Here is an 18,967-nt window from a genome sequence, read left to right as displayed (position 1 = left end):
GTATGGGGTTTCACAGTTTATCAGGATCCCGCCAGGTGTGTATGGGGTTTTCACAATATATCAGGATCCAGCCAGATGTGTATGGGGTTTCACATTTCATCAGGATCCTGCCAGGTCTGTATGGGGTTTTCACAGTGTATCAGGATCCTGCCAGGTGTGTTTGGGGTTTTCACAGTGGATCAGGATCCTGCCAGGTGTGTATGGGGTTTTCACAGTGGATCAGGATCCTGCCAGGTGTGTATGAGGTTTTCACAGTGGATCAGGATCCTGCCAGATGTGAATGGGGTTTTCACAGTGCATCAGGAGCCTGCCAGGTGTGTATGGGGGTTTCACAGTGTATCAGGATCCTGCCAGGTGTGTTTGGGGTTTTCACAGTGTTTCAGGATCCTGCAAGGTGTGTTTGGGGTTTTCACAGAGTATCTGGATCCTGCAAGGTCTGTCTGGGGTTTTCACAGTATATCAGGATCATGCCAGATGTGTATGGGGTTTCACAGTGGATCAGGATCCTGCCAGGTGTGTATGGGGGTTTCGCAGTGTATCAGGATCCTGCCAGGTATGTATGGGGTTTTCACAGTGGATCAGGATCCTGGCAGGTGTGAATGGGGTTTCACAGTGGATCAGGATCCTGTCAGGTGTGTATGGGGTTTTCACAGTGGATCAGGATCCTGCCAGGCGTGTATGGGGTTTCACAGTGTATCAGGATCCTGCCAGGTGTGTCTGGGGTTCACAGTGGATCAGGATTCTGCCAGGTGTGTATGGGGTTTCACAGTGGATCAGGATCCTGCCAGGTGTGTATGAGGTTTCACAGTGTATCAGGATCCTGCCAGGTGTGTATGGGGTTTCACAGTGGATCAGGATCCTTCCAGGTGTGTATGAGGTTTCACAGTGGATCAGGATCCTGCCAGGTGTGTATGAGGTTTCACAGTGTATCAGGATCCTGCCAGGTGTGTATCTGGGTTTCACAGTGGATCAGGTGCCTGCCAGGTGTGTATGAGGTTTCACAGTGTATCAGGATCCTGCCAGGTGTGTATGGGGTTTCACAGTGGATCAGGATCCTTCCAGGTGTGTATGAGGTTTCACAGTGGATCAGGATCCTGCCAGGTGTGTATGGGGTTTCACAGTGTATCAGGATCCTGCCAGGTGTGTCTGGGGTTTCACAGTGGATCAGGATCCTGCCAGGTGTGTATGGTGTTTCACAGTGGATCAGGATCCTGCCAGGTGTGCATGGGGTTTTCACAGTGGATCAGGATATGCCAGGTGTGTATGGGGTTTTCACAGTGTATCAGGATCCTGCCAGGTGCATATGGGGTTTTCACAGTGTATCAGGATCCTGCCAGGTGTGTGTGGGGATTTACAGTGGATCAGGATCCTGCCAGGTGTGTCTGGGGTTTTCACAGTGGATCAGGATATGACAGGTGTGTATGGGGGTTTCATAGTTTATCAGGATCCTGCCAGCTGTGTATGGGGTTTTCACAGTGTATCAGGATCCTGCCAGGTGTGTTTGGGGGTTTCATAGTTTATCAGGATCCTGCCAGGTGTGTATGGGGTTTTCACAGTGGATCAGGATCCTGCCAGGTGTGTATGGGGGTTTCATAGTTTATCAGGATCCTGCCAGGTGTGTCTGGGGGATTCATAGTTTATCAGGATCCTGCCAGGTGTGTATGGGGGTTTCACAGTGTATCAGGATCCTGCCAGGTGTGTACGGGGTTTTCACAGTGTATCAGGATCCTGCCAGGAGTGTACGGGGTTTTCACAGTGTATCAGGATCCTGCCAGGTGTGTATGGGGTTTTCACAGTGTACCAGGATCCTGCCAGGTGTGGATGGGGTTTTCACAGTTTATCAGGATCCTGCCAGGTGTGTATGTGGGTTTCACAGTTTATCAGGATCCTGCCAGCTGTGTATGGCGTTTTCACAGTGCATCATGATCCTGCCAGGTGTGTATGGGGTTTCACAGTTCATCAAGATCCTGCCAGGTGTGTATGGGGTTTCACAGTTTATCAGGATCCTGCCAGTTGTGTATGGGGTTTTCACAGTGTATCAGGATCCTGCCAGGTGTGTATGGGGTTTCACAGTGGATCAGGATGCTGCCAGGTGCGTATGGGGTTTTCACAGTGGATCAGGATGCTGCCAGGTGTGTATGGAGTTTTCACAGTGGATCAGGATCCTGCCAGGTGTGTATGGCGTTTTCACAGTGTATCTGGATCCTGCCAGGTGTGTATGGGGGTTTCATAGTTTATCAGGATCCTGCCTGGTGTGTATGGGGGTTTCACAGTTTATCAGGATCCTGCCAGGTGTGTGCGGGGTTTTCACAGTGTATCAGGATCCTGCCAGGTGTGTACGGGGTTTTCACAGTGTATCAGGATCCTGCCAGGAGTGTACGGGGTTTTCACAGTGTATCAGGATCCTGCCAGGTGTGTATGGGGTTTTCACAGTGGATCAGGATCCTGCCAGGTGTGTATGAGGTTTTCACAGTGGATCAGGATCCTGCCAGCTGTGAATGGGGTTTTCACAGTGCATCAGGAGCCTGCCAGGTGTGTATGGGGGTTTCACAGTGTATCAGGATCCTGCCAGATGTGTATGGGGTTTCACAGTGTATCAGGATCCTGCCAGATGTGAATGTGGTTTCACAGTTTATCAGGATCCTGCCAGCTGTGTATGGGGTTTCACAGTGTATCAGGATCCTGCCAGGTGTGTTTGGGGTTTTCACAGTGTATCAGGATCCTGCAAGGTGTGTTTGGGGTTTTCACAGTATATCAGGATCATGCCAGATGTGTATGGGGTTTCACAGTATATCAGGATCCTGCCAGGTGTGTATGGGTTTTCACAGTGTATCAGGATCCTGCCATGAGTGTACGGGGTTTTCAGTGTATCAGGATCCTGCCAGGTGTGTATGGGGTTTTCACAGTGTACCAGGATCCTGCCAGGTGTGGATGGGGTTTTCACAGTTTATCAGGATCCTGCCAGGTGTGTATGTGGGTTTCACAGTTTATCAGGATCCTGCCAGGTGTGTATGGCGTTTTCACAGTGCATCATGATCCTGCCAGGTGTGTATGGGGTTTCACAGTTCATCAGGATCCTGCCAGGTGTGTATGGGGTTTCACAGTTTATCAGGATCCCGCCAGGTGTGTATGGGGTTTTCACAATATATCAGGATCCAGCCAGATGTGTATGGGGTTTCACATTTCATCAGGATCCTGCCAGGTCTGTATGGGGTTTTCACAGTGTATCAGGATCCTGCCAGGTGTGTTTGGGGTTTTCACAGTGGATCAGGATCCTGCCAGGTGTGTATGGGGTTTACCAGTGGATCAGGATCCTGCCAGGTGTGTATGAGGTTTTCACAGTGGATCAGGATCCTGCCAGATGTGAATGGGGTTTTCACAGTGCATCAGGAGCCTGCCAGGTGTGTATGGGGGTTTCACAGTGTATCAGGATCCTGCCAGGTGTGTTTGGGGTTTTCACAGTGTATCAGGATCCTGCAAGGTGTGTTTGGGGTTTTCACAGAGTATCTGGATCCTGCAAGGTCTGTCTGGGGTTTTCACAGTATATCAGGATCATGCCAGATGTGTATGGGGTTTCACAGTATATCAGGATCCTGCCAGGTGTGTATGGGGGTTTCACAGTGTATCAGGATCCTGCCAGGTGTGTATGGGGTTTTCACAGTGGATCAGGATCCTGCCAGGTGTGCATGGGGTTTCACAGTGTATCAGGATCCTGCCAGGTGTGTATGGGGTTTCACAGTGGATCAGGATCCTGCCAGGTGTGTATGGGGGATTCATAGTTTATCAGGATCCTGCCTGGTGTGTATGGGGGTTTCACAGTTTATCAGGATCCTGCCATGTGTGTATGGGGGTTTCACAGTGTATCAGGATCCTGCCAGGTGTGTGCGGGGTTTTTACAGTGTATCAGGATCCTGCCAGGTGTGTGCGGGGTTTTCACAGTGTATCAGGATCCTGCCAGGTGTGTACGGGGTTTTCACAGTGTATCAGGATCCTGCCAGGAGTGTACGGGGTTTTCACAGTGTATCAGGATCCTGCCAGGTGTGTATGGGGTTTTCACAGTGGATCAGGATCCTGCCAGGTGTGTATGAGGTTTTCACAGTGGATCAGGATCCTGCCAGCTGTGAATGGGGTTTTCACAGTGCATCAGGAGCCTGCCAGGTGTGTATGGGGGTTTCACAGTGTATCAGGATCCTGCCAGATGTGTATGGGGTTTCACAGTGTATCAGGATCCTGCCAGATGTGAATGTGGTTTCACAGTTTATCAGGATCCTGCCAGATGTGTATGGGGTTTCACAGTGTATCAGGATCCTGCCAGGTGTGTTTGGGGTTTTCACAGTGTATCAGGATCCTGCAAGGTGTGTTTGGGGTTTTCACAGTATATCAGGATCATGCCAGATGTGTATGGGGTTTCACAGTATATCAGGATTCTGCCAGGTGTGTATGGGTTTTCACAGTGTATCAGGATCCTGCCATGAGTGTACGGGGTTTTCAGTGTATCAGGATCCTGCCAGGTGTGTATGGGGTTTTCACAGTGCATCAGGAGCCTGCCAGGTGTGTATGGGGGTTTCACAGTGTATCAGGATCCTGCCAGATGTGTATGGGGTTTCACAGTGTATCAGGATCCTGCCAGATGTGAATGTGGTTTCACAGTTTATCAGGATGCTGCCAGATGTGTATGGGGTTTCACAGTGTATCAGGATCCTGCCAGGTGTGTTTGGGGTTTTCACAGTGTATCAGGATCCTGCAAGGTGTGTTTGGGGTTTTCACAGTATATCAGGATCATGCCAGATGTGTATGGGGTTTCACAGTATATCAGGATCCTGCCAGGTGTGTATGGGTTTTCACAGTGTATCAGGATCCTGCCATGAGTGTACGGGGTTTTCAGTGTATCAGGATCCTGCCAGGTGTGTATGGGGTTTTCACAGTGTACCAGGATCCTGCCAGGTGTGTTTGGGGTTTTCACAGTGTATCTGGATCCTGCAAGGTCTGTCTGGGGTTTTCACAGTATATCAGGATCATGCCAGATGTGTATGGGGTTTCACAGTATATCAGGATCCTGCCAGGTGTGTATGGGGGTTTCACAGTGTATCAGGATCCTGCCAGGTGTGTATGGGGTTTTCACAGTGGATCAGGATCCTGCCAGGTGTGCATGGGGTTTCACAGTGTATCAGGATCCTGGCAGGTGTGCATGGGGTTTCACAGTGGATCAGGATCCTGTCAGGTGTGTATGGGGTTTTCACAGTGTATCAGGATCCTGCCAGGTGTGTCTGGGGTTTCACAGTGGATCAGGATCCTGCCAGATGTGTATGGGGTTTCACAGTGGATCAGGATCCTGCCAGGTGTGTATGAGGTTTCACAGTGTATCAGGATCCTGCCAGGTATGTATGGGGTTTCACAGTGGATCAGGATCCTGCCAGGTGTGTATGAGGTTTCACAGTGGATCAGGATCCTGCCAGGTGTGTATGAGGTTTCACAGTGTATCAGGATCCTGCCAGGTGTGTATGAGGTTTCACAGTGTATCAGGATCCTGCCAGGTGTGTATGGGGTTTTCACAGTGGATCAGGATCCTGCCAGGTGTGTATGGGGGATTTCACAGTGCATCAGGATCCAGCCAGGTGTGTATGGGGTTTTCACAGTGGATCAGGATCCTGCCAGGTGTGTATGGGGTATCACAGTGTATCAGGATCCAGCCAGGTGTGTATGGGGTTTCACAGTGGATCAGGATCCTGCCATGAGTGTACGGGGTTTTCAGTGTATCAGGATCCTGCCAGGTGTGTATGGGGTTTTCACAGTGTACCAGGATCCTGCCAGGTGTGGATGGGGTTTTCACAGTTTATCAGGATCCTGCCAGGTGTGTATGTGGGTTTCACAGTTTATCAGGATCCTGCCAGGTGTGTATGGCGTTTTCACAGTGCATCATGATCCTGCCAGGTGTGTATGGGGTTTCACAGTTCATCAGGATCCTGCCAGGTGTGTATGGGGTTTCACAGTTTATCAGGATCCCGCCAGGTGTGTATGGGGTTTTCACAATATATCAGGATCCAGCCAGATGTGTATGGGGTTTCACATTTCATCAGGATCCTGCCAGGTCTGTATGGGGTTTTCACAGTGTATCAGGATCCTGCCAGGTGTGTTTGGGGTTTTCACAGTGGATCAGGATCCTGCCAGGTGTGTATGGGGTTTACCAGTGGATCAGGATCCTGCCAGGTGTGTATGAGGTTTTCACAGTGGATCAGGATCCTGCCAGATGTGAACGGGGTTTTCACAGTGTATCAGGAGCCTGCCAGGTGTGTATGGGGGTTTCACAGTGTATCAGGATCCTGCCAGGTGTGTTTGGGGTTTTCACAGTGTATCAGGATCCTGCAAGGTGTGTTTGGGGTTTTCACAGAGTATCTGGATCCTGCAAGGTCTGTCTGGGGTTTTCACAGTATATCAGGATCATGCCAGATGTGTATGGGGTTTCACAGTATATCAGGATCCTGCCAGGTGTGTATGGGGGTTTCACAGTGTATCAGGATCCTGCCAGGTGTGTATGGGGTTTTCACAGTGGATCAGGATCCTGCCAGGTGTGCATGGGGTTTCACAGTGTATCAGGATCCTGCCAGGTGTGTATGGGGTTTCACAGTGGATCAGGATCCTGCCAGGTGTGTATGGGGGATTCATAGTTTATCAGGATCCTGCCTGGTGTGTATGGGGGTTTCACAGTTTATCAGCATCCTGCCATGTGTGTATGGGGGTTTCACAGTGTATCAGGATCCTGCCAGGTGTGTACGGGGTTTTCACAGTGTATCAGGATCCTGCCAGGTGTGTGCGGGGTTTTCACAGTGTATCAGGATCCTGCCAGGTGTGTACGGGGTTTTCACAGTGTATCAGGATCCTGCCAGGAGTGTACGGGGTTTTCACAGTGTATCAGGATCCTGCCAGGTGTGTATGGGGTTTTCACAGTGGATCAGGATCCTGCCAGGTGTGTATGAGGTTTTCACAGTGGATCAGGATCCTGCCAGCTGTGAATGGGGTTTTCACAGTGCATCAGGAGCCTGCCAGGTGTGTATGGGGGTTTCACAGTGTATCAGGATCCTGCCAGATGTGTATGGGGTTTCACAGTGTATCAGGATCCTGCCAGATGTGAATGTGGTTTCACAGTTTATCAGGATCCTGCCAGATGTGTATGGGGTTTCACAGTGTATCAGGATCCTGCCAGGTGTGTTTGGGGTTTTCACAGTGTATCAGGATCCTGCAAGGTGTGTTTGGGGTTTTCACAGTATATCAGGATCATGCCAGATGTGTATGGGGTTTCACAGTATATCAGGATCCTGCCAGGTGTGTATGGGTTTTCACAGTGTATCAGGATCCTGCCATGAGTGTACGGGGTTTTCAGTGTATCAGGATCCTGCCAGGTGTGTATGGGGTTTTCACAGTGCATCAGGAGCCTGCCAGGTGTGTATGGGGGTTTCACAGTGTATCAGGATCCTGCCAGATGTGTATGGGGTTTCACAGTGTATCAGGATCCTGCCAGATGTGAATGTGGTTTCACAGTTTATCAGGATCCTGCCAGATGTGTATGGGGTTTCACAGTGTATCAGGATCCTGCCAGGTGTGTTTGGGGTTTTCACAGTGTATCAGGATCCTGCAAGGTGTGTTTGGGGTTTTCACAGTATATCAGGATCATGCCAGATGTGTATGGGGTTTCACAGTATATCAGGATCCTGCCAGGTGTGTATGGGTTTTCACAGTGTATCAGGATCCTGCCATGAGTGTACGGGGTTTTCAGTGTATCAGGATCCTGCCAGGTGTGTATGGGGTTTTCACAGTGTACCAGGATCCTGCCAGGTGTGTTTGGGGTTTTCACAGTGTATCTGGATCCTGCAAGGTCTGTCTGGGGTTTTCACAGTATATCAGGATCATGCCAGATGTGTATGGGGTTTCACAGTATATCAGGATCCTGCCAGGTGTGTATGGGGGTTTCACAGTGTATCAGGATCCTGCCAGGTGTGTATGGGGTTTTCACAGTGGATCAGGATCCTGCCAGGTGTGCATGGGGTTTCACAGTGTATCAGGATCCTGGCAGGTGTGTATGGGGTTTCACAGTGGATCAGGATCCTGTCAGGTGTGTATGGGGTTTTCACAGTGTATCAGGATCCTGCCAGGTGTGTCTGGGGTTTCACAGTGTATCAGGATCCTGGCAGGTGTGTATGGGGTTTCACAGTGGATCAGGATCCTGTCAGGTGTGTATGGGGTTTTCACAGTGTATCAGGATCCTGCCAGGTGTGTCTGGGGTTTCACAGTGGATCAGGATCCTGCCAGATGTGTATGGGGTTTCACAGTGGATCAGGATCCTGCCAGGTGTGTATGAGGTTTCACAGTGTATCAGGATCCTGCCAGGTATGTATGGGGTTTCACAGTGGATCAGGATCCTGCCAGGTGTGTATGAGGTTTCACAGTGGATCAGGATCCTGCCAGGTGTGTATGAGGTTTCACAGTGTATCAGGATCCTGCCAGGTGTGTATGAGGTTTCACAGTGTATCAGGATCCTGCCAGGTGTGTATGGGGTTTTCACAGTGGATCAGGATCCTGCCAGGTGTGTATGGGGGTTTTCACAGTGCATCAGGATCCAGCCAGGTGTGTATGGGGTTTTCACAGTGGATCAGGATCCTGCCAGGTGTGTATGGGGTATCACAGTGTATCAGGATCCAGCCAGGTGTGTATGGGGTTTCACACTGGATCAGGATCCTGTCAGGTGTGTATGGGGTTTTTACAGTTTATCAGGATGCTGCCAGTTGTGTATGGGGTTTTCACAGTGTATCAGGATCCTGCCAGGTGTGTTTGGGGTTTTCACAGTCTATCAGGATCCTGCCAGGTGTATATGGGGTTTCACAGTGGATCAGGATGCTGCCAGGTGAGTATGGGGTTTTCACAGTGGATCAGGATGCTGCCAGGTGCGTATGGAGTTTTCACAGTGCATCTGGATCCTGCCAGGTGTGTATGGGGGTTTCATAGATTATCAGGATCCTGCCAGGTGTGTATGGGGGTTTCACAGTTTATCAGGATCCTGCCAGGTGTGTATGGGGGTTTCATAGTTTATCAGGATCCTGCCTGGTGTGTATGGGGGTTTCACAGTTTATCAGGATCCTGCCATGTGTGTATGGGGGTTTCACAGTGTATCAGGATCCTGCCAGGTGTGTACGGGGTTTTCACAGTGTATCAGGATCCTGCCAGGTGTGTATGGGGTTTTCACAGTGTACCAGGATCCTGCCAGGTGTGGATGGGGTTTTCACAGTTTATCAGGATCCTGCCAGGTGTGTATGTGGGTTTCACAGTTTATCAGGATCCTGCCAGCTGTGTATGGCGTTTTCACAGTGCATCATGATCCTGCCAGGTGTGTATGGGGTTTCACAGTTCATCAGGATCCTGCCAGGTGAGTATGGGGTTTCACAGTTTATCAGGATCCTGCCAGGTGTTTATGGGGTTTCAAAGTATATCAGGATCCTGCCAGGTCTGTATGGGGTTTTCACAGTGGATCAGGATCCTGCCAGGTGTGTATGGGGTTTTCACAGTGTATCAGGATCCTGCCAGGTGTGTATGGGGTTTTCACAGTGGATCAGGATCCTGCCAGGTGTGTATGGGGTTTCACAGTGGATCAGGATCCTGCCAGGTGTGCATGGGGTATTCACAGTATATCAGGATCCTTCCAGGTGTGTATGGGGTTTTCACAGTTTATCAGGATCCTGCCAGGTGTGTATGGGGTTTTCACAGTTTATCAGGATCCTACCAGGTGTGTATGGGGTTTTCACAGTTCATCAGGATCCTGCCAGGTGTGTATGGGGTTTTCACAGTGTATCAGGATCCTGCCAGTTGTGTATGGGGTTTTCAAAGTGTATTAGGATGCTGCCAGGTGTGTATGGGGTTTTCACAGTTTATCAGGATGCTGCCAGTTGTGTATGGGGTTTTCACAGTGTATCAGGATCCTGCCAGGTGTGTATGGGGTTTCACAGTGGATCAGGATGCTGCCAGGTGCGTATGGGGTTTTCACAGTGGATCAGGATGCTGCCAGGTGTGTATGGAGTTTTCACAGTGGATCAGGATCCTGCCAGGTGTGTATGGCGTTTTCACAGTGTATCTGGATCCTGCCAGGTGTGTATGGGGATTTCACAGTTTATCAGGATCCTGCCAGGTGTGTATGGGGGTTTCATAGTTTATCAGGATCCTGCCTGGTGTGTATGGGGGTTTCACAGTTTATCAGGATCCTGCCATGTGTGTATGGGGGTTTCACAGTGTATCAGGATCCTGCCAGGTGTGTACGGGGTTTTCACAGTGTATCAGGATCCTGCCAGGTGTGTGCGGGGTTTTCACAGTGTATCAGGATCCTGCCAGGTGAGTACGGGGTTTTCACAGTGTATCAGGATCCTGCTAGGAGTGTACGGGGTTTTCACAGTGTATCAGGATCCTGCCAGGTGTGTATGGGGTTTTCACAGTGTACCAGGATCCTGCCATGTGTGGATGGGGTTTTCACAGTTTATCAGGATCCTGCCAGGTGTGTATGTGGGTTTCACAGTTTATCAGGATCCTGCCAGGTGTGTATGGCGTTTTCACAGTGCATCATGATCCTGCCAGGTGTGTATGGGGTTTCACAGTTCATCAGGATCCCACCAGGTGTGTATGGGGTTTTCACAATATATCAGGATCCAGCCAGATGTGTATGGGGTTTCACTTTTCAGCAGGATCCTGCCAGGTCTGTATGGGGTTTTCACAGTGTATCAGGATCCTGCCAGGTGTGTTTGGGGTATTCACAGTGGATCAGGATCCTGCCAGGTGTGTATGGGGTTTTCACAGTGGATCAGGATCCTGCCAGGTGTGTATGAGGTTTTCACAGTGGATCAGGATCCTGCCAGCGGTGAATGGGGTTTTCACAGTGCATCAGGAGCCTGCCAGGTGTGTATGGGGGTTTCACAGTGTATCAGGATCCTGCCAGATGTGTATGGGGTTTCACAGTGTATCAGGATCCTGCCAGATGTGAATGTGGTTTCACAGTTTATCAGGATCCTGCCAGATGTGTATGGGGTTTCACAGTGTATCAGGATCCTGCCAGGTGTGTTTGGGGTTTTCACAGAGTATCTGGATCCTGCAAGGTCTGTCTGGGGTTTTCACAGTATATCAGGATCATGCCAGATGTGTATGGGGTTTCACAGTATATCAGGATCCTGCCAGGTGTGTATGGGTTTTCACAGTGTATCAGGATCCTGCCATGAGTGTACGGGGTTTTCACAGTGTATCAGGATCCTGCCAGGTGTGTATGGGGTTTTCACAGTGTACCAGGATCCTGCCAGGTGTGGATGGGGTTTTCACACTTTATCAGGATCCTGCCAGGTGTGTATGTGGGTTTCACAGTTTATCAGGATCCTGCCAGGGGTGTATGGCGTTTTCACAGTGCATCATGATCCTGCCAGGTGTGTATGGGGTTTCACAGTTCATCAGGATCCTGCCAGGTGTGTATGGGGTTTCACAGTTTATCAGGATCCCGCCAGGTGTGTATGGGGTTTTCACAATATATCAGGATCCAGCCAGATGTGTATGGGGTTTCACATTTCATCAGGATCCTGCCAGGTCTGTATGGGGTTTTCACAGTGTATCAGGATCCTGCCAGGTGTGTTTGGGGTTTTCACAGTGGATCAGGATCCTGCCAGGTGTGTATGGGGTTTTCACAGTGGATCAGGATCCTGCCAGGTGTGTATGAGGTTTTCACAGTGGATCAGGATCCTGCCAGATGTGAATGGGGTTTTCACACTGCATCAGGAGCCTGCCAGGTGTGTATGGGGGTTTCACAGTGTATCAGGATCCTGCAAGGTGTGTCTGGGGTTTTCACAGTATATCAGGATCATGCCAGATGTGTATGGGGTTTCACAGTATATCAGGATCCTGCCAGGTGTGTATGGGGGTTTCACAGTGTATCAGGATCCTGCCAGGTGTGTATGGGGTTTTCACAGTGGATCAGGATCCTGCCAGGTGTGCATGGGGTTTCACAGTGTATCAGGATCCTGGCAGGTGTGTATGGGGTTTCACAGTGGATCAGGATCCTGTCAGGTGTGTATGGGGTTTTCACAGTGGATCAGGATCCTGCCAGGTGTGTATGGGGTTTCACAGTGGATCAGGATCCTGCCAGGTGTGTCTGGGGTTTCACAGTGGATCAGGATCCTGCCAGGTGTGTATGGGGTTTCACAGTGGATCAGGATCCTGCCAGGTGTGTATGAGGTTTCACAGTGTATCAGGATCCTGCCAGGTGTGTATGGGGTTTCACAGTGCATCAGGATCCACCCAGATGTGACTGGGGCTTCACAGTATATCAGGATCCTGCCAGGTGTGTATGGGGTTTTCACAGTGTATCAGGATCCTGCCATGAGTGTACGGGGTTTTCACAGTGTATCAGGATCCTGCCAGGTGTGTATGGGGTTTTCACAGTGTACCAGGATCCTGCCAGGTGTGGATGGGGTTTTCACACTTTATCAGGATCCTGCCAGGTGTGTATGTGGGTTTCACAGTTTATCAGGATCCTGCCAGGGGTGTATGGCGTTTTCACAGTGCATCATGATCCTGCCAGGTGTGTATGGGGTTTCACAGTTCATCAGGATCCTGCCAGGTGTGTATGGGGTTTCACAGTTTATCAGGATCCCGCCAGGTGTGTATGGGGTTTTCACAATATATCAGGATCCAGCCAGATGTGTATGGGGTTTCACATTTCATCAGGATCCTGCCAGGTCTGTATGGGGTTTTCACAGTGTATCAGGATCCTGCCAGGTGTGTTTGGGGTTTTCACAGTGGATCAGGATCCTGCCAGGTGTGTATGGGGTTTTCACAGTGGATCAGGATCCTGCCAGGTGTGTATGAGGTTTTCACAGTGGATCAGGATCCTGCCAGATGTGAATGGGGTTTTCACACTGCATCAGGAGCCTGCCAGGTGTGTATGGGGGTTTCACAGTGTATCAGGATCCTGCAAGGTGTGTCTGGGGTTTTCACAGTATATCAGGATCATGCCAGATGTGTATGGGGTTTCACAGTATATCAGGATCCTGCCAGGTGTGTATGGGGGTTTCACAGTGTATCAGGATCCTGCCAGGTGTGTATGGGGTTTTCACAGTGGATCAGGATCCTGCCAGGTGTGCATGGGGTTTCACAGTGTATCAGGATCCTGGCAGGTGTGTATGGGGTTTCACAGTGGATCAGGATCCTGTCAGGTGTGTATGGGGTTTTCACAGTGGATCAGGATCCTGCCAGGTGTGTATGGGGTTTCACAGTGGATCAGGATCCTGCCAGGTGTGTCTGGGGTTTCACAGTGGATCAGGATCCTGCCAGGTGTGTATGGGGTTTCACAGTGGATCAGGATCCTGCCAGGTGTGTATGAGGTTTCACAGTGTATCAGGATCCTGCCAGGTGTGTATGGGGTTTCACAGTGCATCAGGATCCACCCAGATGTGACTGGGGCTTCACAGTATATCAGGATCCTGCCAGGTGTGTATGGGGTTTTCACAGTGGATCAGGATCCTGCCAGGTGTGTATGGGGGTTTTCACAGTGCATCAGGATCCAGCCAGGTGTGTATGGGGTTTTCACAGTGGATCAGGATCCTGCCAGGTGTGTATGGGGTATCACAGTGTATCAGGATCCAGCCAGGTGTGTATGGGGTTTCACAGTGGATCAGGATCCTGTCAGGTGTGTATGTGGTTTCACAGTGGATCAGGATCCTGTCAGGTGTGAATGGGGTTTCACAGTGTATCAGGATCCTGCCAGTTGTGTATGGGGTTTTCACAGTGTACAGGATCCTGCCAGATGTGAATGGGGTTTCACTGTGCATCAGGATCCTGCCAGGTGTGTATGGGGTTTTCACAGTACATCAGGATCCTGCCAGGTGTGTTTGGGGTTTCACAGTGTATCAGTATCCTGCCAGATGTGAATGGGGTTTCACAGTTGTTCAGGATCCTGCCAGGTGTGCATGGGGGTTTCACAGTTTATCAGGATCCTGCCAGGTGTGTATGGCGTTTTCACAGTGCATCATGATCCTGCCAGGTGTGTATGGGGTTTCACAGTTTATCAGGATCCCGCCAGGTGTGTATGGGGTTTTCACAATATATCAGGATCCAGCCAGATGTGTATGGGGTTTCACTTTTCATCAGGATCCTGCCAGGTCTGTATGGGGTTTTCACAGTGTATCAGGATCCTGCCAGGTGGGTTTGGGGTTTTCACAGTGGATCAGGATCCTGCCAGGTGTGTATGGGGTTTTCACAGTGGATCAGGATCCTGCCAGGTGTGTATGAGGTTTTCACAGTGGATCAGGATCCTGCCAGATGTGAATGGGGTTTTCACAGTGCATCAGGAGCCTGCCAGGTGTGTATGGGGGTTTCACAGTGTATCAGGATCCTGACAGGTGTGTTTGGGGTTTTCACAGTGTATCAGGATCCTGCAAGGTGTGTTTGGGGTTTTCACAGAGTATCTGGATCCTGCAAGGTCTGTCTGGGGTTTTCACAGTATATCAGGATCATGCCAGATGTGTATGGGGTTTCACAGTATATCAGGATCCTGCCAGGTGTGTATGGGGGTTTCACAGTGCATCAGGATCCTGCCAGGTGTGTATGGGGTTTTCACAGTGGATCAGGATCCTGCCAGGTGTGTATGGGGTTTTCACAGTGGATCAGGATCCTGCCAGGTGTGCATGGGGTTTCACAGTGTATCAGGATTCTGGCAGGTGTGTATGGGGTTTCACAGTGGATCAGGATCCTGTCAGGTGTGTATGGGGTTTTCACAGTGGATCAGGATCCTGCCAGTTGTGTATGGGGTTTCACAGTGTATCAGGATCCTGCCAGGTGTGTCTGGGGTTTCACAGTGGATCAGGATCCTGCCAGGTGTGTATGGGGTTTCACAGTGGATCAGGATCCTGCCAGGTGTGTATGAGGTTTCACAGTGTATCAGGATCCTGCCAGGTGTGTATGGGGTTTCACAGTGCATCAGGATCCACCCAGATGTGACTGGGGCTTCACAGTATATATGGATCCTGCCAGGTGTGTATGGGGTTTTCACAGTGGATCATGATCCTGCCAGGTGTGTATGGGGGTTTTCACAGTGCATCAGGATCCAGCCAGGTGTGTATGGGGTTTTCACAGTGGATCAGGATCCTGCCAGGTGTGTATGGGGTATCACAGTGTATCAGGATCCAGCCAGGTGTGTATGGGGTTTCACAGTGGATCAGGATCCTGTCAGGTGTGTATGTGGTTTCACAGTGTTTCAGGATCCTGCCAGGTGTGAATGGGGTTTCACAGTTTTTCAGGATCCTGCCAGGTGTGTATGAGGTTTCACAGTGTATCAGGATCCTGCCAGGTGTGTATGGGGTTTCACAGTGTATCAGGATCCTGCCAGATGTGAATGGGGTTTCACAGTGTATCAGGATCCTGCCAGTTGTGTATGGGGTTTTCACAGTGTACAGGATCCTGCCAGATGTGAATGGGGTTTCACTGTGCATCAGGATCCTGCCAGGTGTGTATGGGGTTTTCACAGTACATCAGGATCCTGCCAGGTGTGTTTGGGGTTTCACAGTGTATCAGTATCCTGCCAGATGTGAATGGGGTTTCACAGTTGTTCAGGATCCTGCCAGGTGTGCATGGGGGTTTCACAGTGTATCAAGATCCTGCCAGGTGTGTATGGGGTTTCACAGTGTATCAGTATCCTGCCAGATGTGAATGGGGTTTCACAGTTGTTCAGGATCCTGCCAGGTGTGTATGGGGGTTTCACAGTGTCTCAGGATCCTGCCAGGTGTGTATGGGGTTTTCACAGTGTATCAGGATCCTGCCAGGTGTGTTTGGGGTTTTCACAGTGCATCAGGATCCTGCCAGGTGTGTATGGGGTTTTCACAGTGGATCAGGATCCTGCCAGGTGTTTATGGGGTTTTCACAGTGGATCAGGATCCTGCCAGGTGTTTATGGGGTTTCAAAGTATATCAGTATCCTGCCAGATCTGTATGGGGTTTCAAAGTATATCAGGATCCTGCCAGGTCTGTATGGGGTTTTCACAGTGTATCAGGATCCTGCCAGGTGTGTATGGGGTTTTCACAGTGGATCAGGATCCTGCCAGGTGTGTATGGGGTTTCACAGTGTATCAGGAACCTGCCAGGTGTGTATGGGGTTTCACAGTGTATCAGGAACCTGCCAGGTGTGTATGGGGTTTCACAGTGTATCAGGATCCTGCCAGGTGTGTATGGGGTTTCACAGTGTCTCAGGATCCTGCCAGATGTGAATGGGGTTTCACAGTGTATCAGGATTCTGCCAGATGTGAATGGGGTTTCGCAGTGTATCAGGATCCTGTCAGTTGTGTCTGGGGGTTTCACAGTGTATCAGGATCCTGCCAGGTGTGCATGGGGTATTCACAGAATATCAGGATCCTTCCAGGTGTGTATGGGGTTTTCACAGTTTATCAGGATCCTGCCAGGTGTGTATGGGGTTTTCACAGTTTATCAGTATGCTGCCAGTTGTGAATGGGGTTTTCACAGTGTATCAGGATCCTGCCAGGTGTGTTTGGGGTTTTCACAGTGTATCAGGATCCTGCCAGGTGTGTATGGGGTTTCACAGTGGATCAGGATGCTGCCAGGTGCGTATGGGGTTTTCACAGTGGATCAGGATGCTGCCAGGTGCGTATGGAGTTTTCACAGTGGATCAGGATCCTGCCAGGTGTGTATGGCGTTTTCACAGTGCATCTGGATCCTGCCAGGTGTGTATGGGGTTTTCACAGTTTATCAGGATCCTGCCAGGTGTGTATGGGGGTTTCATAGATTATCAGGATCCTGCCAGGTGTGTATGGGGGTTTCACAGTTTATCAGGATCCTGCCAGGTGTGTATGGGGGTTTCATAGTTTATCAGGATCCTGCCTGGTGTGTATGGGGGTTTCATAGTTTATCAGGATCCTGCCATGTGTGTATGGGGGTTTCACAGTGTATCAGGATCCTGCCAGGTGTGTCCGGGGTTTTCACAGTGTATCAGGATCCTGCCAGGTGTGTACGGGGTTTTCACAGTGTATCAGGATCCTGCCAGGTGTGTACGGGGTTTTCACAGTGTATCAGGATCCTGCCAGGAGTGTACGGGGTTTTCACAGTGTACCAGGATCCTGCCAGGTGTGTATGGGGTTTTCACAGTGTACCAGGATCCTGCCAGGTGTGGATGGGGTTTTCACAGTTTATCAGGATCCTGCCAGGTGTGTATGTGGGTTTCACAGTTTATCAGGATCCTGCCAGCTGTGTATGGCGTTTTCACAGTGCATCATGATCCTGCCAGGTGTGTATGGGGTTTCACAGTTCATCAGGATCCCGCCAGGTGTGTATGGGGTTTTCACAATATATCAGGATCCAGCCAGGTGTGTATGGGGTTTCACATTTCATCAGGATCCTGCCAGGTCTGTATGGGGTTTTCACAGTGTATCAGGATCCTGCCAGGTGTGTTTGGGGTTTTCACAGTGGATCAGGATCCTGCCAGGTGTGTATGGGGTTTTCACAGTGGATCAGGATCCTGCCAGGTGTGTATGAGGTTTTCACAGTGGATCAGGATCCTGCCAGATGTGAATGGGGTTTTCACAGTGCATCAGGAGCCTGCCAGGTGTGTATGGGGGTTTCACAGTGTATCAGGATCCTGCCAGATGTGTATGGGGTTTCACAGTGTATCAGGATCCTGCCAGATGTGAATGGGGTTTCACAGTTTATCAGGATCCTGCCAGGTGTGTTTGGGGTTTTCACAGTGTATCAGGATCCTGCAAGGTGTGTTTGGGGTTTTCACAGAGTATCAGGATCCTGCCAGGTCTGTCTGGGGTTTTCACAGTATATCAGGATAATGCCAGATGTGTATGGGGTTTCACAGTATATCAGGATCCTGCCAGGTGTGTATGGGGTTTCACAGTGTATCAGGGTCCTGCCAGGTGTGTTTGGGGGTTTCACAGTGTATCAGGATCCTGCCAGGTGTGTATGGGGTTTTCACAGTGGATCAGGATCCTGCCAGGTGTGTATGGGGTTTCACAGTGTATCAGGATCCTGGCAGGTGTGTATGGGGTTTCACAGTGTATCAGGATCCACCCAGATGTGACTGGGGCTTCACAGTATATCAGGATACTGCCAGGTGTGTATGGGGTTTTCACAGTGGATCAGGATCCTGCCAGGTGTGTATGGGGGTTTTCACAGTGCATCAGGATCCAGCCAGGTGTGTATGGGGTTTTCACAGTGGATCAGGATCCTGCCAGGTGTGTATGGGGTATCACAGTGTATCAGGATCCAGCCAGGTGTGTCTGGGGTTTCACAGTGGATCAGGATCCTGTCAGGTGTGTATGTGGTTTCACAGTGTATCAGGATTCTGCCAGGTGTGTATGGGGTTTCACAGTGTATCAGGATCCTGTCAGGTGTGTATGGGGTTTCACAGTGTATCAGGATCCTGTCAGGTGTGAATGGGGTTTTCACAGTGCATCAGGAGCCTGCCAGGTGTGTATGGGGGTTTCACAGTGTATCAGGATCCTGCCAGATGTGTATGGGGTTTCACAGTGTATCAGGATCCTGCCAGATGTGAATGGGGTTTCACAGTGGATCAGGATCCTGCCAGGTGTGTATGGGGTTTCACAGTGGATCAGGATCCTGCCAGGTGTGTATGAGGTTTCACAGTGTATCAGGATCCTGCCAGGTGTGTATGGGGTTTCACAGTGCATCAGGATCCACCCAGATGTGACTGGGGCTTCACAGTGCATCAGGATCCTGCCAGGTGTGTATGGGGTTTTCACAGTGGATCAGGATCCTGCCAGGTGTGTATGGGGGTTTTCACAGTGCATCAGGATCCAGCCAGGTGTGTATGGGGTTTTCACAGTGGATCAGGATCCTGCCAGGTGTGTATGGGGTATCACAGTGTATCAGGATCCAGCCAGGTGTGTATGGGGTTTCACAGTGGATCAGGATCCTGTCAGGTGTGT

General features: G+C 50.4%; 1 protein-coding gene across 2 annotated transcripts in view; it reads right to left on the bottom strand.

Moving 5' to 3' along the window:
- Nucleotides 1–18,967, bottom strand: part of LOC137385181 (NACHT, LRR and PYD domains-containing protein 12-like) — a 257,334-nt gene that overhangs the window by 110,444 nt on the left and 127,923 nt on the right. The window lies entirely within an intron of this gene.

Source organism: Heterodontus francisci, chromosome 28 (genome assembly GCF_036365525.1).
Source record: "Heterodontus francisci isolate sHetFra1 chromosome 28, sHetFra1.hap1, whole genome shotgun sequence".
Taxonomy (NCBI): domain Eukaryota; kingdom Metazoa; phylum Chordata; class Chondrichthyes; order Heterodontiformes; family Heterodontidae; genus Heterodontus; species Heterodontus francisci.
Note: the sequence above shows the minus strand (reverse complement) of the source record. Positions and strands in the feature narration are given on the sequence as shown.